Genomic DNA, 23,370 nt, shown 5'->3' with positions numbered 1-23,370 from the left:
TCAAAACAAGTATTTATACGAATATTTATCATATGAATATATATTATCTGCATTCAGTATTTCAACGTGGCGGACCATTTCTTTAACTTTATTATTGGGTCCTACCCACTGAAACAAAAGATCTTCATTAAATTAGAGTCAATACAAGTGTCTAATTGATTAAGTATTTCCCTATATACCAATGATACCATTGCTGCATCGAAGGATATGTAACTAGGCACTTCACCAACATGGAAGTCAGAGAGAGAGAGAGAGAGAGAGAGAGAGAGAGAGAGAGAGAGAGAGAGAGAGAGAGAGAGAGAGAGAGTTATAAATCTATACCAATGCAAGATTGCTTCTCTAGATACTATCCATTTGATAAGGACGTCAATATTTTACTCCATACAAATTTTTTCTTAAATCAACAAGGATTATTTTTAAGCAGTTTACAAATATATTTCTGCAATAAAGCGCTTTTTGATATAGAATTTAAACATTATCGATGGAAACGGATTTACTTACAATAAGACTAGTGTTTACTTGTTTCCAAATCCTTGCTTAATTACATGTATGCATCATTATATACATATAAAAGTATTGTACGTTTGATTAAAGAAAAAGGGAATACGTCTTTTAGAATAATGAGGTGATCGAATACTGTCGGAAATAAACACTTACACTTTTTAAACTATATCGCGTGCGCATGAGAGAGAGAGAGAGAGAGAGAGAGAGAGAGAGAGAGAGAGAGAGAGAGAGAGAGAGATTATTACAACATTATCACCTTCTTTACGTTTTTAAACAATTAACCTGTAGTCAATTTAAACATGCTTTTTAATTATAGGTACACGTATCATTTGATTAATTTCTTTTGTCTTTTCTCGCTCTTATATTTACTGTACCACAGTACGTACATGTATACACTATATTGTCAACGTATATCCTCTGTTACGGTAATCCACATATGCGACCTTTTATTAATTATCTTAAACTTGTAATAAATCTACCTAGAGACGTATAAGTTGTTAGTATATTATCATAAGTTTCTGATCTACTGAAAATTAAACAAAGCAAAAGCTAAAATGACAATCTTAGTTGCGTAGAGCACTACAGCGGAGACATTTTTTCTCTCTCAGTTAAGGGGTGTATTCTGATCAACACAGGTGTGAATGCCTGCAGGGCTTCTTTTACCCGTGTTTACCTGTCATGAAACCCTCTGCTAATACATAAACACCGGAAGAGATTTAAAAACAAAGGGACTAAATGGTGTGTACAAATTAATGTCAAAATACCCTTGGTTTTCTTTTTTTCAGATTCTTAAACAATTGGTCAAAATCTAATCCGCTCTAGATATTTGATATTCCACAAAGTAATACGCAAATGGCCGACTGGATTATGTAAACAAAGACATATTTAAAATACAAGTACATGAGCAAAAAAAACAATTACTTTAAGAGAAATTTTAACAAGTGACTACGGGTAGGACCTTTTCTTATAGGGGAAAGCCGGACCTTAAATGTTAACATTAAAGGTCCGGCCGGACCATTTTACGGGGCGGACCTTAAATTATACGACACCGGTCACACACGCCGTGCGCCCAATATCATATCGATAAAAATGTCATTATCGGGGAAAATGTCGTATTTTGGGGAAATATCTCGATCGGCAAAAACGGAGAAAAATCCGTAGACAATTCGGTATTCAATCAATAGTCGAGAGCAGAGCAATCACGGACCTCTGGAAAACCCCAGAAGCAGGATCAGGTGCCTAGGAGGAGTGAGCATCATCTGCTGGCCGGTCAAACCCGCCGTGTGCTCTTTGTCGTAATCGGGAAAAAAACCCGGAAAAGTCTGTAGTCAATTTGGTGATTAATTATGGTCTGACAATAAGTATGAACAACGTCAGTCAGCATGAGTAGATCTGTATTATTGATTGAGATACTAAAATTACATGGAAATTATGCTTGAATCAATTATATTTATTATTCAATTTACTTATTTTTAGTACATCGTGAGGGTAAGTATGCATGATTCCAATTGCTTGCAAGTCATATAACGTGTTCTAAATGAAGCGTGTGTTTACCAGTAATAAACATAATACGAGTGTTATCATGTTGTTCATTTAGAGCTTTTGAACATATTCACTTTATCAAATTACCAACTTGTATGTATACAATAGCGAGATCAAACGGTTGAATATGGAGACCAATTTCATTTTAAGTATGATTCAATTAAAACAAAGAACATGTAAGTTTATAGTATTTGTGTGCATAACATTGACAGGATGTACGTAGTCATCTGTAAAATATCGTAATACATCATGGCTTTCTTAAAGTTATCTCTAAAGTTTCTTGTTCTGTAATTTATGTCCCAGTTTCCCTTTTTATGCAACGATGTTTTGTAATATATCTGGCTGAGTTTGTTCAGAGGTTTCTAAAAAGCAGTATCCACAAAACAGACAGGAGAATTGACAAATAGACGACGGGTGTCAGTCGATCAGATAAGTTCATTTGAACTTTCGGTTCAGAAAGAAAATTAAATTTGTTTAAATAAATGTGCAATCTTTATCTAGTGGTGACTTTACGAAAACAATTTTAGTAATTTCTATTTCTGTATGACAAGAATAATTATCATTCTTCTCATACCGCCTTTAAACTATTGATGAATTGTGTTGGAAAAACCTTTTTTTATAAATATATGTTAAATTTATGAACCTGTATAAAAAGGAAATGAAAACATACGGATGATTAAGCTAACCGTATTTGAGTGATTGATTGTTTATTTGTTGTATAAAAACAAAAGACTTCCTAAACCCTCACTCTATATACTACACGGCGTGTAGAGAAGAACCAAAAAAATGAAAATTCACTTATTTTTGTTGATATGCAGCCAATTTTTATGTATCCATTCACTAATATTGAGGCCAGTAGGACGACATGGTAAGTTTTTCTTACATATATCTAGTAGATATATTAAAAAAATATATAGGATAAATATAAAGCTAGAGTAATTCATTCTGATAAATATTATTAGTATTATTATTAATTTATTTTAAAATAATATTATCATTTTGTTGAGGTAGGAGTCACATACTTCTATATAAATGCATTCGTTTAAATAATATCATTTTGTCTTGCTATACATACAGGACTGAGAAGAATTGATAGTTTGTTGAGGCCCGTACAAATGATCAGACTAGATCAAAGGAATTTAGGAGGTAGATGCATTATTAAAATTATTCTTTTTCTTTACTTGCTATTTGGAATTTTAGAAAGACTTATTCCATCAATTTAATTTCAGTGCAAAGGTATTACGCACCGCCGCAGACACTTGCTTACAGTTACGGGAACTATGATTTAATGTGCCAACTTTGTCGATATCATTATGGCCCACATAGATGTTCACTGTATTGCTCTCATCCTTATCCCAGGCAACCATCAAATCTTGGCGTCGGGGGCCTTCGATCGACAATTTAATTATTGGTCCCGTAAGAAAAAAAAGCAAAAATTATATATTGTATTTCAATAAGAAATTTATTTCAAAAATGTTTAACTTGTAACAAAAAATGTTTGTATTGATATCATAATGAAAAGCATATTTGTCAAAAATAAATCGCCAGTACACCCAATGATGTTTAAGTAATCGTTCCGATTCTCAGTCATTTTGCTGTGATAATGAAAAAGTAAGATAATTTCATCGCACAGAAAATGTTTACCTGGGTTAACAAACGTCACTAAATATCACCCTGAGTTAATTAAATGTCTCTCTTGCCTTAGATTTTATTTTTGAAAAATATTTTATCAATCCTCAAAGGAAGCCAATAATGGTGTATCACCGTCAGATTCGAGCCTTTTTAAATCAAATTAAAAACCTAATCTAAAAAATAATTATCATGATCAGTGATTGAGAATTTTGAAATAATTTTATAAGAATATTGATAATGCATAAATTTAACTCACAATCAGAAATCAGTTTTCATTACCTACATACCATTTATGTTTTTTGGAAAAATCATGCTAAATGATAGAAAAGAACAGTTATTTTAGTTTTTAGGAATGTTCATTAGTTAATGGTCAATCAAATTAAGATATATTTGGGTAAGTTAAATGAATCATAAATGTCAAGAATTTAATAATTTAGTAAACTATTCTAAATTACATCAATTAAACCTCGATGTATAGATCTATCTAAACTAGATATGTTCTTTGGAACAACATTCTTTATCTTTTAAACATCATTTGTCATTTCTTTTAAAATAAATTTATTACTACTAATTAAAACATCTATTTTCACGAATAAAATTTACAACAAATAAAAGAAATTAATCTAAATAAACCCAAATGTCTTGTCCTGTCCACACCAGGAGCGAGATACCGCGCCTATTACAGCAGGTGATTGATGGCAAATGTTAGACATGTAATTATTTTGATGAATTATCCGTAGAGTAATATCTTTAAAAATAGGACACAGCTAGCTCCAGATTTTACAGAAATAATGAATTATAATAGTTAATTTACCCCCTTGAATACATTTTCCCTGATAGTCACTTATGATTAAAATCAAAATAAAAGTAATCAGTGTAAAGATGAAAAAAAGTTCAAAAAACATGTACATGTACTTCAAGGTTTGCAGGTAGAAACTTATTTATAAAATACAAAATACGATGAGCTGCCTAATTGAGCTAGAAGACTTATCAGATAAAGATTAATAAAAGATCCTGAATAAAATAAAAGCATCTTTGTTAATTTAAAAATACTTAAAGGATAAAATAATATTTTCTTTTGTAATTACACAGATCTAGTGTTTCTTGTGATATTTTAATTCCATTTAAGAGATGTATGTAATTATAAGTGGAATATAATCAAATTCCTGAACTTATTGGTCACAAGTTTGTAAACTTTTTTCGAAATTTTGTCTGTTTACATATTGATTCTCACGCTTTATCATTTGATTGGAGTTAATTACTTATAATGCTGATGTTATCAAACACGTTATTCTTTGTAATCTATTATGATGATATCATTCAATTGTGAGGAAAATTTTATAATGCGCATTTGAATTCGAATTTATCTAATTTTCATTTCAAACTTGCATACCTTATGTATTGTATTTACCAATATGTTCAGGATTTCGGATGGATTCTGAAATTTGAGACGTTTAATTATAGATTCTAAAACTTTTGTAATACAGTAAAACTCGGTTATAGCGAACACGCTTATAATGAATTCACGCTTACAGCGAAGTGAATTTCATTCCCCATGCTTTAATTATTTCATGTTATAAACTTGACGGATATAACGAATTACGCTTATAACGAAGTTAAATTGGCCGTCCCTTGGACTTCGTTATAAGCGTGTTTTACTGTACAACGTAGCGGATGTTATAAAAACAGTTTTATTAGGTTATAAACTATTTTGTGATGATATTTATAATTGCAAATATAAAGGCAGAAAAAACTTTCCCTCAAAGGCTAACATTATCATTCTTTATTTATTTCATGTAGCTTCAGGGGGTTTGTTTGCTTACAACTGTGAATTTAGACTTATTTTATGCTAACAGTCATTACATCTGTTGAATTTATGTATTTTTTATTCGGTTCAAATTAAAGTAAGTTTATGTTTTATGTCAGTAAAAGATAGAACAAGTATTTTAATTTGTAAACAGTTAGTTAGTTTATAATTAAATATGGGGAATGAAATCAATATCAAGGCACACTGATTGGTTGCATGGTTTGTATTTAGTTATGCTGGCTCTATTTTAAAACCACATGCAATGTAGTAACAATTACTCTTTAATCATATTTTTTTAATTGTCATACTTGTCTTGAAAAAATACAGAAAATGCACTTGTCATTAAGTAGCTTCCGGTTAGACAATTTCATGAACGATCAATCACTCACTTAGTATTAACAGTGACTTTTACAAAGCAGTGGGTAAGGGAGGGATAAAGAAGTTGAAGTTGGCCTACGACTACGTATGAACTAGGAGACTATTATACAAGCTTGAAGCTTGAAAAAAAGAAATTCGAGCTGAATTACTAGAACGGTTTAAAAATTACCAACATGCGTCAACTCTGTGGGAAACTTGGTGTTTAAATTAACGAAATGGTTGAGTGTTTTAAAAGCCAATTACACTTTAAGCCTTTCTAAATCTTTGCGTTAAATGTAATCCACTCTTTACACCTGTTTTAAAACTGAACGCAGTGGTACAAATAAAGTGATTCAATATTGCCCTTCGTTGTATAATTAACTATTTAAACTCTGATTTAAAATGTGAGTTTTAGAATCTTTTTTTAATAATGGCAATATTTCAATGCACTGTATGATAGGTAACGAGATATTTTCTTCCAACTGACCCTTACGTTAATTCACGAAAAACACAATTTCCTGTTAACCAAAGGCTTTTATCAACACATCTTATGATAATTGCGTTTGCAATTAATTTATTGACATGTCATAAATACTTGCTTGTTTCTGAAGAATCCCAAACGAGATTGGATTAATTTTTAAATAAATTGAATTTAAAAAAATAAAGTTCACCTACATTTGCCATCTTTATCAGTTCTGACACGTCAAAATTTGATAAAATAATAAGTTATTAATCTTGAAGATTAATTTTGGATACAAAGAGCTGCATGGTTTCAGGTTCAAAACTACAACCATGTAGTCGGAGAGGAAAAAAGTGTAAGATTTCTAATGAAACACTCGCTCTATCGCATCATTGAAAACGCGTCTATAAAAGAAATCAGTGAAGTGTCTGGGTCATTTCAAACGACATGAAGGTATCCTTAAGTATCCTTGTTAGAAAATATTTTCATTCAATGTATATTTCCCACTATGTTTGCATTGAAAATGTGCAACGTTTAATTTTCTGTTTATAAACTATTCATTGGCTATGAGCACAAATATAAACGTCATCACGCGTTTGAGTATGTTTTATTATTAAATTAAATTAAACGTTTAATCTAACATAACCAACTTGATATGTATTTATGAAAAATAATCATTAAATCATATCTTCTCATTAGTAAAAAGGAATGTTCTCTAGAGAGTTTCTAGCACTATATTTTAGTCGCAGAAGCGAACTAAATAACATGTCCATATGGCGGTTTCATGTATGTTTCATATCCCTGACTAGGTTTTAAAGCGATGATACACAAATATTTCATGCAAATAAACATCAGTATAAATATAAAACACTGTGCCGGATTATAATTGCGGTGTCAAGGTGGCATTTTTGCATCCACTTCAGATGCATTTTCATACAAATTCAATATATCAAATGATAGACCATTATCTCAAGAGTATATAACCACTTTTGTTTTCACTGTATTTCACCTGTCAGTTGATATTTACCTTTAAAAACTAATACCCCATAGGAAAACAATTATCCCCACAGGAGAAAAACATTTCCTGCAGGAAATATTAAAAATAGGTTTTCTAAAAACTTTGTATCAGACAGTTAGTTTTCCTATAGGAAATTAAGATTTCCTATCGGATTTTAAAATCGTATGGGAGTTTTGTTCAAATCCTATCCGAATTTTAATTTTTATGGTAAGTTCCTTTATTCCGATTTCAGATTATTATATCCTACAGAAAAATCGTTTTCCATGGGAAAATTGTTTTCCTGTAGATTTTTTATAGGCTGATCTCTTCTGACAGGTGAGATACATTAGTAACTAATGTTATCAAAAACTCTCTAAGTAATGGTCTATCATATTGCATGCATGAATTTTTCGATACATGCAGCTTAGACGGGTGAAAAAAGTTCCATCTTGGGACTGGAATAATTATCCAGCACAGTGTTAGAAAATTCAAGCACTGAATTTTTAAATAAAAGTGTTATATAAAACATTCGATTTTATAATTCATGAAATTTTTCAATCGCATAACTTCCGTAACAGTTGTATAATCCTTATTTATTTTCAGTTGAAAAGGGTCATCGATCAGGATCTAGTAAATGAAAGATGCACATAGGTTTATAAAATTAAGGGATATTGATGATGCTATATAATAATACACTGTTTATCAGGATGCACCAGGTATCAAAATGTTGGTAAACACAATGAAAAATATTGTTTTGAAGTGTCAATGTCTGTGTAATATGAAGGAAATAATTAATAAAAATGTACCATGTTTTACCAAAATATGAAGAAAATAAGTAACAAATCTCAAGTTTTGCCCATTTTTGACAAATGAAATATATTTAAAATGCCTACAGTCTCTGCAAAAACGACCTAAACAAGCTCTTGATCTCTCCTTTAGAATGATGTCCAATCGAATATAGTTATCGGGATTACTTTTCCCAATGATTAAATGTAGAATGTCAAGAAACTTTTTTTATTTTCTACATAATTTCTTATAAGCCGTAAAGTACGAGAAAAAGATTTAACAAATCAATCATGACGTCATAATGGTTCTAGCACGAAAAAGTAACACTGGAATCATTTCCTACATCTTGACCATAACTAAAATTTTGATTTGGTTTAAACTGTTCTGGAGGAAAGACAAGTGAATTTAACAATAAATTTAATGTAAATTGACAGACATAGAAACCTGGGGGCAGAAAATATGTAAATATAATCGTTCTGTATAATTAAACAAATAGTCTGCCAAAATTGAGATGAAAAGTATAATAAAATACATTACACACAAAAAGCAAAATGAGAACTGACGACATCCTGGGAATCATGTTAGGAACGTTTGATTAATGACACACACTGTGTAGTTACATGGAGCTGCATTTGATTTTCAGCTAATATGGAAAAAACTTCCTCCTCTGTCGTGTATACCTGGTAGAAAGCGACAGACATGTTAGACAACCACAACGAACATTTATTACCGTATTAGAACTGCTGAACAGTTGTCACCGGCGGTCAAAGGTCTGATCACCATTTAACTAAATGTCAAATGCTATAATGGAGACGCTTTTTAATTGTTTTCACAATCAGGCGTTGACATTAAATGATTATTATTACAACAGTTGTTCAAAGTATGAAAAATGGTAATTACGTTAAATTTATGTGTGGGCGATTTTGATGTTGTGCATTTAGCATCATAAAACAGCATTTGCGTACAAGAATTTACTTTTTTCGTACTTCTTCACTTTTATGCAATAAATGAGGGTGTAAAATATTACTGTATTATAACCGGAATCTTCAGTTCAAAAAACCAATACGCAAATCTCAACTTATTAAACCAATAAAAAAATATTATGAATTGAAATACCTGATAAGAATTTTGAATTCTAATTAAATATGAAGATGAGAGATATAATGAAATTGAAATAATAAATGATTGATGTTTTTTTTTTCATTCATTCCCTTATATATGTGAAAAGGTTTTAAATGAAGTTAATAATGAGCTCACCTGTTGCCTTTCTCTTTGTCTTTCTCATAGTTTAATACGTAGTTTTGCTAAATTTCCTAAAATGTGATTACGTCGAACAGCGTCTGATTCAGTGTTAATACGTCTCTCGGTAAACATCTATTATTTGACAATAAAAATTCAAACTTCCTGAATCGTAAAAAATATAAATCACTTTAACGGGCAAGCCTTATGATCTGTCCCCTTTTTGGTCATGTTCTTTTTATAAATAAGACCTCATAATTAAAAGCTCGCAGTGCGTTGCGGCCACAGTTGTCTGTTTTCAAGTATACGTCTCTTGATGAACACAATATGTTGAAGGGGTCAATTTTTCTTGTGCTTTGCACACTTTGTGCTTGGAGATTTGTAACCGTCGACACATATTACCTACCTGGACAAATTAACTACCCAGGGCAAGGTAGGTTTCAAAATCTTTTTTCCCGGATAAACTAAAATTTACCATGATGGCTACATATTGCGGAAATAACTTATTAAAGGTTAAATCGTCATTGATTGGTTGTAAAATAGTCATGATTCGATATACTCTTTATTAATTCCAATTTATTAAATTATTCATTGTCTTCGATGTAATTTATTCATAAATAACAGATGTTCAAACTTTATCGATACAAACAAATTACCATTTTTATCTTTAATATATATAAATTATCTTTATATGAAATACTGGTATCTCATTTAGGTTTCATATCTCAATTTCAGTTCTTTCTTCTTAAAAGCACAATAATACAAAGGTGTTTTTTTTTCTAAAATAAGTAATGCGGATTATTTTGCATTAAAAAACCCGGATTTCGATTTTTTGCAGTGGTTCCAGGAATTGCTAGCTTCGATACAATTTGTGCCTACTGCCGCTTCGTCAACCTCCCTCAGTGTAGCATATACTGTGCCGGACAGCGCTTTGCCCCATCCTCCACGTCTTTTGGTTACCTTGGACAAACGTATCCACAGCCATTTCTAGTACAACCGTATCCAAAGATATACCGCCCAGTGTATTAGATATGTCATAGACTGAAGTACATAAAAATAAATACTTGTAAAAGATGATATTATAATTCGATAAATTCATCTAAAGAGAAAATAATCTGATCGGCTTGGGAATGTATAGGTACGAAAAATTGTATATAAAGGTATTAAAAAAGCTTATCAGGTCAAATCTGTGAAAATGAAAAAGATCACTAAAGTGTCATTTCAAAATACATTTGATGATGGCTTGAAATAGTAAAAAAAACTCTTTGAACAAAACTAAAATACAGATTAGTATAAATCGTTCATCAAGGGCACAACTTCTCACATTGCCTAGATTCCTGTGGTTAAAATCGAGGGGGGGGGGGGGCTGTACATGTACTATGTGGGGGGTCGTACGTAGTAGTGATCATAAAATGGCTTTGAAAGGTCTTTGGTTGTATTTAAATTTCCTTATTGATCACGATGCCACCCAAAAAAATTTAACGTACAATGAATTAAAAGGTCAACTGTTTCTGGTCATATGTAATGTGTAAATATATCGTGGCAGAAAAATCAGCGAATAGCTATTGTCTTCAATAAAAGTTAGCTGGATCCAACCTGAACCAGATGTCGCGAAAATAATACGATCAAGATTATCAATAGTCGATAGAAGTGTCATCTAATCCTTCAGAATTAACTAGGCCCTTTTACCCATTTCACAATAATGTATAATAATAAAGATACGACGCGCCAAGAGATGCTAACGATTAAATAGGCACCATACATACATGCCTCTTGAAATAGTCCGGAAGTCGAAAAAATTAAACTTAGTAACTTTCACCCAATTTATAACACAGATGTTTTTTGGCTTTTAAAAAAAGATATTTCTCTTCTCTTGGAAATACAAACGAACATACATATTTTTTAGGTTAAAGTGACTTTTTAGTTATCGTGTTACTATAATGGTCCTAAGAAATATAATTATATAAATGAAAATTGACAATAAGTCCTTCAGAGGTCGTAATAAACCAGATTATATCGTAGTGCGTGGTAACATTATCTAAAAACTCGTAGACGGGTGCTTTTTTATTTCGATTTAAGCTGAACTGGACAACATGGAGATGGTGGCCATCTCAAAGGGCCCCGCTGACATAATGGACAATATGATTAAAAGAATTTCAGAGAATTTTGCTTTGACCTGAACCTATAACTTCAAAATTTTCCACCTGGCATAGAACGTCTAATTCAATCTCATTACCCCTTACATACATGTATTTTTTTTTCAATCTGAACAGATTAACCAAATGGGAAATAATCTATGGTCTAAAACTGATAATAACGATATCTGCCATGACCTTAACATTGACTTGGTTCAAGATCACTTCACGCAATTAACCAAAAAGCTCTGTTTAGGTAAAGTTTAGCCAAAAAGGACTAAGAGGAAAGTACATAATATTACATGCTCATAAAAAAGGATGTTTGTTTGATCTGACATGATCTTGAAACTCAACCTACAAACATCATATAAGATCACTGCATACCTTTTAATCAAAGTCAGTATGTACGTGAAGTATGAGCCAGATTTGAGAAAAGGGAGAGAAGATATACTCCGGACAAGTATTTATTTATATAATATTGCTATGACCTTCACTTTTGACCTTAAAAATTGGTTCAAGCTCACTACACACCCGTTATTAATAATCTCTGTTTATTTTAAGTATGAGCCAAATAGGGCTTAGTGGAAAATATATAGGATTGTTTGCACGGTCCGATATGACCTTGACCTTGACCTACAAACCTTATGTAAGGTCAATGCACACTCTTTGACCATAGACACTATATGAGGGAAGTATGAGCTAGATTGGATCAAGGGGAGAGAAGATATGCTTCGGACAAGGATTTTATTTATAATTCTGCTATGACCTTTACCTTACACCTAGAAACATGGTTCAAGGTTCCTGCACACCCTTTACCCAAAGGCAATCTGTAGGTGAAGTAGGAGCCAGATTGGGTCAAGGGGGGGGGGGGAAGATATGCTCAGGACAAAAGATCTCAGACGGACAGGCGGATGGAAGGACGGGCGGACAGACTGATATTTATAGAGCGCCCGCGGAGCCTTAAAAACCAACATACACGGACGTGGTAGTCGTGAGTTGTCGGATAAGGTCAGAAAAGTGTGACAGGGAGTTTAACAGTACAAACAATCTTGACGGAAGTTCTAATGCGCTGAATGATGAAATAAATTAGATTGGACTTTATGAATACTTAATTCATATTAAGGCATACATAATTTGAATATTACAACTCTTTTACGATAATTCTTAAAAGAAAAATATTTGATTATATTCAATAAAAGTTGTTCTTAATAATGATAAAAGTTAACCTTTTCCGTAAGCATGCCACTCTTTTTATTCATTTATTCAATTACCAAAAATTAATCATTCATTTTAAATGCAAAACAAAATAAATCTCATGACTGAAGTCAACAAAGCTTGAGTTCATTTTGTGGACATTATGCGAAACTTGGTATTTATAAAAGCTTTGAAATATGCGTGGATTCGTGCTTTCAAAGCATTGTTTTAGAAAATGAATTTCTGAAATATTACCATATATTTTAAACAGATAATAACCTAATCCTTATGCAAAGGTAGCGTGGCGTTTAAAACTATGATATGAAAATATCATCGACCATTGTAACAATTAGATTAATCACTTAGCATTGCAATAATGAAGTTTTCTGGATTATTTCTTATTTCTGTGGTTTTTTGTCTCCAAATATTATTCAAAGACCTCAGTGAAGGTGCTACCCAATTGATAAAGAGAGGTAAGTAAATTACTTTAACTAAAAAAAAAGTTAATTAGAGTTTAGGGAGAAAATGAAAATGTTGTATTTAAAAAATGCGATTTAACCAAACAATTTCCTCTAAGTATTCAAAAAGGAATGGAGAAGATTTTCTCAGCCAAATAGTGTTTGATTAAATAGGTTTATTACAGACAATTCTACAACGAACAACACTGATGTCCTATGTGCTTACTGCCAGAGCATCCATGGAAAAGGGTCTCCAAAATGTTACACAGTTTGTGTAGGACCGGGATTATCTAGAAAACAAAGATCTAGTTCCCCGTTGTCGAACTCTGGATGTGCGGACTGTACACGCAGGCACGGGTTACGTTCCTTGCAATGTGCATCAGTTTGCTTCTCCAAAGGATAGGTTTACTGGAAACAAGCTCTCAGGGCCTGTACAACACCGATCAATGTTCACAAGACATACTGCTCACAGGAAAAGAGCAAACAGGAGCCTAATCTTCGGAGAAGAGACATGTTCCGACTCTTGTGTCAAAATATGTTCACAGTGTGTCTAGTTGTTTAAACATTTTAAAGCTTAGTGGTAATTAGTTTGAATCCGTTCAGATTTATTTGTTGTCATCGTAGATGAGAATTGAAGAATTGATATAGACAATAAACTCACTGACAAAAGGAATTCGGTAAATATTTAATTTTTGAAATGAGTATATTTACGTTTCTGCAAGAAGATCAAATCTGACTGCACACATTTGCATGACCATGCCCCTTAATTTAAACTGATTAAATCCACAATCCATCAAATTGATAACAAAAGAAAATTTTTAATCACAACACTGAAATCATTTATTTATAACTCAGATAATGTTTTAATTTTGAGAATTAAGATTAAGTCAAAAGAGTAGTGGTTATTTTGTAATAATTTTGGTAAAGATATTAGATATCATGCTTTCAACCAGAAACTCATGTCATACTGACTTATCTTGAGCATACTGAATGTATACAAATACAAATAAACAAAGTAACAGTGTTTTGATTATGCTTTGCTTTAACATGTACACTAATTTAGTAAAAATGGACTTTAAATATTCAATAATAAGATTTGTTCGTTTCTTCATGTAACAGCTCGTGAACTACAATCAGAGCTTTCAAAATCAATAGTTAAATAAATAAATACTTATTTTTGGAAATGATTTATTGAAGTTTAAGCAAAAGCTCTTAATGATAATTTTTCTAATTTTAAAATAATTGACCAAAAATCTTTTAAACATTTTTGAAAAGGTAAAAATTAAAAAAAGCCCTAGCGGGCCTCAAACCCATGACTTACAGGTTCGTAATGAACGTTCTTACCTCTTATGTGATAATTTTGGAGAGAAAAAGATTAATGATATTATGCTTGATTTTATTGTTTAGTTCGATAGGAGAATAAAAAAATGACAATAACGAACCGTGAACCATCTCAAAATCCATAAAACGAAATACAAATTCAAAGAAGAGCAACACGGACTTCAAGATAGATAGAGGTAGGATCAGGAGGTAGGATCAGGTGCCTAGGAAGAGTGAGCATCCTCTGCTAACCGGTGTCGTATAATTTAAGGTCCGCCTCGTAAAATGATCCGGCCGGACCTTTAATGTTAACATTTAAGGTCCGGCTTTGTCCTATAAGAAAAGGTCCTACCCGCAGTCACTAATTAAACTGTTTAAGTATATAATTATTCTTTTTGCTTATGTACTTGTATCTTGAATATGTCTTTGTTTACATAACCTTAGCGTATGGTATACGTATGACCGTTTTACTAAATACATTACTTTGTGGATATGGACTATATGTATTTTCATTTATATTCTGTGCTGGATATTTACTGACTCACTTCGGGTAGGGACTCCTTTAAAAGAATTACAAAATAATACCACTTATTTTGTAACAAAGAACTCGAAATTGAAAAAATTAAAATGAAAAATATACCCCAGATCGTTTATGTAAGGTGGACCTTTTCTTATACGGGCCGGACCCTTTTAGAGCAAAGGCAGACCCTAAATGTTAACATTAAGGGTCAACCCCGGACCATTTTACGGGGCGGACCTTAAATTATACGACATCCACCGTGTGCTCTTAGTCGTAATCGGGAAAAAACCCCGGAAAAGTCCGTAGACAATTTTGTGAATGTATATGTCACAATACTGAGAGGTCCTATACAAAGAAATGGGATTCTTATCGAACAAAACCATTACAAGATAAAAAAAAAAAAAAAAAACTTTTTAACTGTTCATTTTATTGTCGAGTTTTAAGGGAGTTTTATTTTTATATTTATATAATTTATGTGGAATTGTGACTTTGTAGAAAATGTCATGTTCACACGTATATAGAAAATTTGAAATGTAACAAGATTCTTTTTCTCAACAATCGAAGTAGCATGTAATATTTTCTTCTTTGAATTATACATATACATGGGATAAACAAATAATTTGTTAAATGTATGTAATAAACATAAACACTTTTCTTAATACCGCAAAATTTTACAAAGCCATAATTTCACAAGATCTTTCATTATTTTGAGGAAAACAGCAATCTTTAGCTAAAAAACCGACTACGTGAATTTCATATGCTTTACATTCTTAATCGAATTGAAATTGATCGCCAATTCTGTTATAAGTACATAAATTGCAATAACGTTCACTGCCTACCTCTACAAGAAGGTGATCATTTGTCTTTTAACTAATATTTTCCTCATTGGCTAGGTAACAATAATAAGGAGCGTTAACATTGAATACTCGTTATATAAATTCTGTATTTGACTCCTTTAGAAGATTCTTGAATTGTATCATTATGCCATTTTTGTAAAAATCGATATCTTAACCTTTAATGAACAGGTGACCATCATTGTAGTTATTCACTGAAATGAAAGATATTTATTTAATCTTTTCTAATATATAAGCAACTGTAAATCAAACTTTGCCGTAGTTAAGACCGCCGATACAAACAAGATTAATTATTCTTAACAAACATCCAATCTAGAAAGCTATAAAAATTATATTTTAATTGTTTTAAATTTCCCCTGTAAACAGCACCGTTTTAAAACACTAATTAGACAAGAACGATTTCTGTTCACTTCTTATAACATTAATGGGCTTTTTGTTGATTCTTGTCGGACAATATGACATGAAAATAATTAATAGGTGGATTTTCCCTAACTTATTTTAAAATTACAAAGATTTCCGCATTCTGACAGCGGACATCTGTGGCGAACGTAGTATAAAGCCTGTGTATCCGGATCTTCAATTGAACTGATTTCTGAACAATGAGAGGAACAGGTGCTCTGTTGGTCTGGCTAGTGATAGTAAACGGTCCAGGATTGGTTCTGGCCAAAGATAAAATTGAAGGTAAGAAAAAATATTGAAATACGTAATCGCATGAATTTCATACATCTTCTAAAAGCATTGTTTAATTTTCTTAATACACTTAACATTTAAATGTAAAATTTGAATGAAATGATTTTCTCCCACAGGCGGATTTATCCCTATTTGTAGGATATGTGAACTTATCTACGGAATATTTTCCCCACAGTGTTATTCTCACTGTATGAATCCAATACCTTATCCTGGACCTGTTGTATCTCCGCCTCAAACCGGGGTCCCCAGTTATGACATTCAGTGTGCCTTCTGTCAATTTATCCATGGCGTCGGATCTCCACAGTGCAACATTGTTTGTCACGGTAAAAGGCCTGAAACCTCTGGGACCAGTTTCTGCGTGTTTTGTCTGTTCATATATGGACCAAATTCCAATCAGTGCACACACATGTGTCCAGTTATAGGTTCGATTACGAGCAGAGTCAATGATCCTATTTGCGCGAGATGCCAACAGGAACATGGCATTGGATCTCCCCGTTGTCAAACAGTGTGTGTTCCAAACGCATTTTCTATTGCAAATAGCAACAACATAGCCAGCATGACTGCAGGGAATTCGGCCGGTTATCTAAGGAAACCTGTTAAAAGACTTGGAGTGTACTGAAAATCCTGCTATGTCAAGTTGAACGTTGTACTTAATGCTTTAAACAGTGCTTCTTTTCAGATCCTCTTCTCGTGGTACATATTTTAAAATGTTTGCTTTGTTCTTTTGTTTACTCTAAGGTGCATTTTGAGGTTTAACTATCATTTAGCAATGAGAAAACAATATGTTTGCTTATATTGGGAATGTAATATGCAATAAATAAATTTGCCAATTAACACAGGATATGCACTTCTTTATAACTTTTGTAGATTCGTCTTTTTTCCCCTCGAGCTCGTAATCATGATTTAATTTCTTATATTTTTGCAAGGATTTTAAAAACTCACATACTCAACGATCAATAACAACCACAACCTCGAACTACTGACTCAGAATGGTATCAATTATTTTGTTGATTAAAAGTTAAGATATAAAACATTGTGGATATATTCTTAGTTCGGCTTTTATAGACACTCTACTAAGTAATAAACTCGGCTAAAAGAGCTTGGATATCCTGTACACCAGTCAACAAAATAGGCAGACAAATGTATTGTGCTCTCTATTTAAGGTAACTCCATAGTCGTAAAATTCTCTGATGAAAGTTGAAAAACCGAACTGATTTCAACTTTATAGACTTAAATGTCATCAATCGTTATAAAATATATACATGTCATCACACTTTTGGGGATGCCAGATAAACATAAACTTAAGCATATTTTAGCATCAGAAAATGTAATCTTTTTTGTTAAAAGTAAAATCTTGTAGGCAAAATTTTGTTTTTTTTGTTTAATTTTAATGTCAACTTTATCAGAAAATTAAAACTACAAAACTATTTTAAAATTAATCGTTGGGATAAGAAAAACTATAGCATTTAGATAACAACTGAGAGAAAAGTCTGAAAAAGAGTTATTTCCCCTTTGCATAGATAAGATGTATAAAGAATTTGAAATTTATGATAAAATTAAGCTGCAAAAATATTTTGAACCTACAAATAATTCCAATGATATCCATGTGATTATATTCACATAAAATAAATAAAACTATCTTGCACAAATTTTAAAAAATTCAAAGTTTTACAAAAAAGTATGACATCACAGAACACTGGATCTACTTTATGGGGAATGCCTGTCTTTTTACCCCAAAAACCTTCAAAACTATTCCTGCTGGAAAAAATCCTTTTGTCATGATGTAAATTTTGAATATACCGGGTGGAAGTAAAAACAAAATTTACAACATGACAACTTGTAAATTTTGTATTTACTGCCACCCGGTAAATTCAAAATTTACAACTGGACACTTCCTCTGTTAAAAAAAAAATCCGAACGAAATATGAAATAACTGGTTATTGAAAAGTGCTTAAAATAAATAAATTATCATATTTTTTAGGAATTGTTTAGAGATTGTTTGATCGGGTATTAAAGTCTACCCATATCTTTAAGAGTCATAATTGTCTGTTTAATAAATTACTTGCATTTATTTCAAATGATTAAATATTGATCTTGTAGGGGAACTTTCAACCTGAAGTTTTTACATTGGATTACTGCCCCAAACCAAAAACATTATAAGATATCAAGATCTTTGTGTCAGTTTTTCGGCATTATCATAGTGTATTGAAATTATTTTTCACTGTCATGACTGTCATCAGTTTGTGTAATGCCAAATTTCTACACGTATATACCCGAATTAACATACGTGTTAATTGCAAAGTTCCCATAAGGTAGAACTTGTAGCTGGCTATTTATTTTTTTTAACAAATTTGTTTATTTTTCTTAAGCCTGAATATCTAATGTGAATACTGATATCAACAAACATTAATTTTCATTAAAACTTAATATATTATTGGAATTTTAATACACGTATCTCTTCCTCCTAGACATACAATGGCTCTCTTATTTTATTCATCTGTGATCATATAAAATATACATATATACAGAATGATGTATAATAAAATTAACACATGCAGAATTTTCAATTTTCGACTGTGACTAACATTCTCAGCTTAGCAGGACAGGATATCTAGAATTACATTAAAACATTTACACGTACAGGTACACGTTACAACTGCTAAACAAGAAAAGTAATGTGAGCTGGTACGCGTTGTTCTAACTTGTAACCTACACGTACAAGTTCGCGTTCCCGTTGGTCTGCTAAACCTCTCTATTATGAGTTCTAAACATCATAAGGTGTCAGTAAATATGCCCCTTTCATTTTAATTATTTCAGACGTTTCAGAGTGCAGAGATTACACATACTACATTACAACGATTTGCCCCTGGTCTATTCAATTTAACTAATAATTTGATTATTGTTTGATGGATTAAATATAAGTCTGTCAGATCGTAAAATACAATAGGAATTCTTATGAATTCTTATCATATACCTCTGATGGTCTGTAAGGAATTAAAAAAAACATATCGTCTCAAACATTGTAATTGTTACTAAATCAATCTGAATTTGCAAAAGTTTCCACTATGCATGGTTGAACTCTAAAAATGTTCTTTGCTGAACTGATTAGATAAGACAGATCTCTCATTAAAACAGAAATCCCTTTAAATGATAAAAATCCAGAATTACAAAAAAGACCACCAAGACAACCAAAAACCAATCACAGCAATTCAAATTATTTTCACTTATATGTGAAACGCATTGTGGAACGCGATGGTTGTATATACGGTTCTTCTAATGGTGATTCTTGTTTTGTATACAAATGGTTGGTTTTTTCAGTACATAAGTAATGAAGGTAAGGTTTTTCACTTTGTCATTTTGATATTACAAAAAAACTAAGTAATCAATTGATTAATTTATACGATGAGGTTTATGAAGGAAAAAATATCATCTTTCTTAAAGAATTTCCACAGTTTCTTAATAAAGTTTTACACCTCAATCAATGGGTTTTTGTTGATACCAATAAAACGACTTGATACACTAAATTGAATTTCTTAAAAATTTTTAATCATAACCAAGTTTTCCCATGCTACTTATTCCATTAGTTTTTTAGGCATTTAAACGAGAATAAACATACCTGTCAAAGAAGTACAGTTGAAATCGATACAAGGGGAAAAATCCTTTCTTCATAGACACTTAAAGGGGCATGGTCACGATTTTGGTCGAAAATTATTTTTCCGATTTTAATAATTACAATGCTTCAGAAAGGCATTTCTAACAGGCAACCGAAATTTGAGTGTTATTTGTTGAGTTATAAGCGAGTTACAGAGCTTGAAATTCTTCGCTTTGTAAACAAAGCGTTTGTTTACATTTTGAACGTTGAAGTAAAAATTTCAGTTTTAAACTGAAAACGAATGTGTTAAACGTTTGAAACTGTTTATTCATGCTTAAAATAAATAAAAAAGATAGACAAATAACTGGAAAAAGATTTTTTATTGGTATATTGAACCTATATAAACAAAAACAGGGCACGAGTCTTGTTTACATGACTGAGAATTGTTTATCCTGTATCTTACTTATAACTCTAGGAATGACTCTGAAATTTTATTTGATCATTAGAAATGCATTTTTAAAGCATTGTAAATAATTAAAACATAAAAACAGAATTTGACCAAAATCGTGACCATGCCCCTTTAAACATGAACAAAAACAATTTCCTTACGGAGATTTATGCACCTCTCGTATTTATGAAATATCTTTGAATCACATTCTTTTCAATTAAAGGGTAATTTGATTAATACTTCTTTTATTAAATGTAAAAAACGTCCTTGGAACAGCAGCACTGAGACCCCCCCCCCCCCAAAAAAAAAAATAGTATTGAGGCAATACACACCGTTTGAGTGGAACTAACTGTAAAATTGACATGGTTTATAAACTTTCTTTTATGTTTTTAAGTTTAAAATTAACTGAGACTAATAGGTATTTCTGATCTGATAATCAAAAGAAGACGTTCGTTTAATATGTAGAATAATACCCGCGGCGTTTCTTTGATCTGGACAAAAACTGTATTAGAATTTTGCATATTTTCTGTTAGATTTGTCTCACATATTCGTACGACAAACATTAGATATATAATATACTCGAATTTGTTGACCTAATACAAATTATTTGCCAGCAGAATAAGGACAATATAAGTAGTTTATTACTATAAATAATGTATTGTTATCATCATTTCATTTTTTGTAAAATTGAATGAAAAATCGATAGGGTTTGGAAAACTGGAGAGAAAAATTTAGACTTTAAAAATTTTGCTCAAACCTTTTGCTTTGTATCTATCTAGCTACTAGTACACTGCTCTTCATAAAAGTTAATTGTTTTTAAAAAGGTTAAGAACTGTGTAATATTTTCCCACTCAATAAAATTTCAGCCATAGTATAAATTTTATTTTTTTTCCAATTTTTTAAAATTGAATAAATGCCACTAACCCAAATAGTAGATCACTGACTAATTTTTTTCAAAAATGATAAATTACACTACGATCAAAGGCCTACAACATACAGAAGATTTTTTTTCAATTATAAAATGCAATTCTTTCATAGGAAATGAAACTCAATTCGACACTGTTCACTTAAGACAAATGTCAAGTCAAACAAACCTTCAACATATAAAGGTCTTGAGTTGAGAATATACAAAACATTGTTGCAATCCTTTCTTTGAACATAGATTTCTTTTCAAAATTGTAAAAAGCTTTATATATATATTAACCGTTGTATAAAAAACAATTGCACCTCGGGAAAAAAATTCAAATATTAATCAATTTGATTGTCTCGTTACAGATGAAAGAGAATACATAACAATTACATCTCAACTGTATGACGTCATGTGCCGATTTTGCGTGCAGTCATTCAGTCACGAGTGTCTCCGTGTCTGTCAGTAATGCAGACCTACAGCAACCTAAATAAACGCCAGTCACGACAAACTTATGGCTGAAATTGGATTGCATTAAGTTGGATCCAGCAAAAAAAGAAGTTTTGATAAAATTTGGCATACCCGGCAACTAATAAAGATAAATTTCCCCTAGTCTTGTTTTTGTTTTGTTTTGTTTCGTTTATTTTACTTTATGTTTTGTTTCTTTTTATATTTCGCGATTAGGTAAACATTTACATTTCAGAAAAAAGGAAGTAATATATACATGGCTCCGAGTCGAACCTCTACTTTCAGATATTTTTATAAGCGTCTTTTTTTTAACTTATTGCAAAACGGTGCATTAATTGTAAATTTTGTTACGTTTCATCGTCGTGACATTTTGATAAAATATATGATAAATTCATGGTAGAGGATGTTAGACATTCAATTTGTTGGTTTATTCTTAATAAAATTTGCTCACGTTTCTTTTTCATTCTCAAATGAAATTTGAGAATACGGATAATATTCTCGAAGCACCTTCCTTGCTATGATCTTTTTGGATTTATTGCATAAAAGTATTATATTACGATACGTGAAATTGAGCACATCGTTCATAATTTTGTTTTTCATTTAACACATTTCACGGTGTTTTATTAAACGTAACAAAAAACGTCAGCAAATAGGAAGGTCCGATTTTCACATTTTTTTTTTATAATTTTGTTTTTTTGTTTTTTTAGGGGGAGGGGTGTTTTGGGGGCTTTTTGGGAAGGGGTTAGCATAATTTTGTATTGCTCTTGTTTTGTTTTTGTTTTTTTTTTGGTTTTTGTATGTTGGTAAATTCAATCCACAACCCTTTTTGAAATTTTCTTAAGATTTAACATACAATGCCTTTTAATGGGTGCATGATTTGAAATACAAATATATTCCTTATCAAATGCCATCGACATCACATCTTTGAAACCTCAACACAATTTTTAATGGAAGATAACGTATTATCGGTTTTAAATTTTTATCTTCCATTAAAAATTGTAACGTCGATGGTTACAAAAGAACACAAATTTTCTTTTTTGTAATGATTAACAAAATTTTTAAAAATGCTAATAAAAAAGTGTAACTAAAGAGTTTTGACCTATCTAGCTTTCATGTGAGAACCAGTCCCTTTTTTAAATTTCATTAAACAGCCCAAGTGACAGGTTGTTAAACAACTGTTTTGAAATATTTTTTGAGACATCTTAAGATTATACGAAGGACCAGACTCTGATATTCTAATTGGTGTTGTTTTCCTGAAATATTAAAAGTGACATTCTGTTTGTTCAATATTGTTTTTAAATCTCCTATTTGAATCATTTTAAATATGGGCTTCACAGGATTATCATGCGACCAACCAAGTTCATATCCCGGTGAACTTTTTGACTTGCTGTTATTTCTTAAGTGTTTCTAGGCCCTCTATATGAAGTGTAAGACCTTATTTTACAGCCCCTGTGAATCAT

At 31.4% G+C, this 23,370-nt stretch overlaps 3 long non-coding RNA genes across 3 annotated transcripts; all 3 read left to right on the top strand.

Moving 5' to 3' along the window:
- Positions 1–1,557: 1,557 nt before the first annotated feature.
- Positions 1,558–5,128, top strand: LOC105339447 (uncharacterized). The gene is made up of 3 exons (XR_901992.4): positions 1,558–2,914; positions 3,124–3,192; positions 3,276–5,128. It is a non-coding gene; the product is annotated as an uncharacterized lncRNA (long non-coding RNA).
- A 4,376-nt stretch (positions 5,129–9,504) lies between these two features.
- Positions 9,505–10,399, top strand: LOC105339446 (uncharacterized). The gene is made up of 2 exons (XR_901991.4): positions 9,505–9,757; positions 10,163–10,399. It is a non-coding gene; the product is annotated as an uncharacterized lncRNA (long non-coding RNA).
- Positions 10,400–16,229: 5,830 nt separating this feature from the next.
- Positions 16,230–17,334, top strand: LOC105339445 (uncharacterized). The gene is made up of 2 exons (XR_010711375.1): positions 16,230–16,486; positions 16,612–17,334. It is a non-coding gene; the product is annotated as an uncharacterized lncRNA (long non-coding RNA).
- Positions 17,335–23,370: the final 6,036 nt, after the last annotated feature.

Source organism: Magallana gigas, chromosome 2, assembly GCF_963853765.1.
Source record: "Magallana gigas chromosome 2, xbMagGiga1.1, whole genome shotgun sequence".
Classification (NCBI taxonomy): Eukaryota; Metazoa; Mollusca; class Bivalvia; order Ostreida; family Ostreidae; genus Magallana; species Magallana gigas.
The sequence above is the reverse complement of the archived record's forward strand: the minus strand, read 5'-3'. Positions and strand labels throughout refer to the sequence as shown.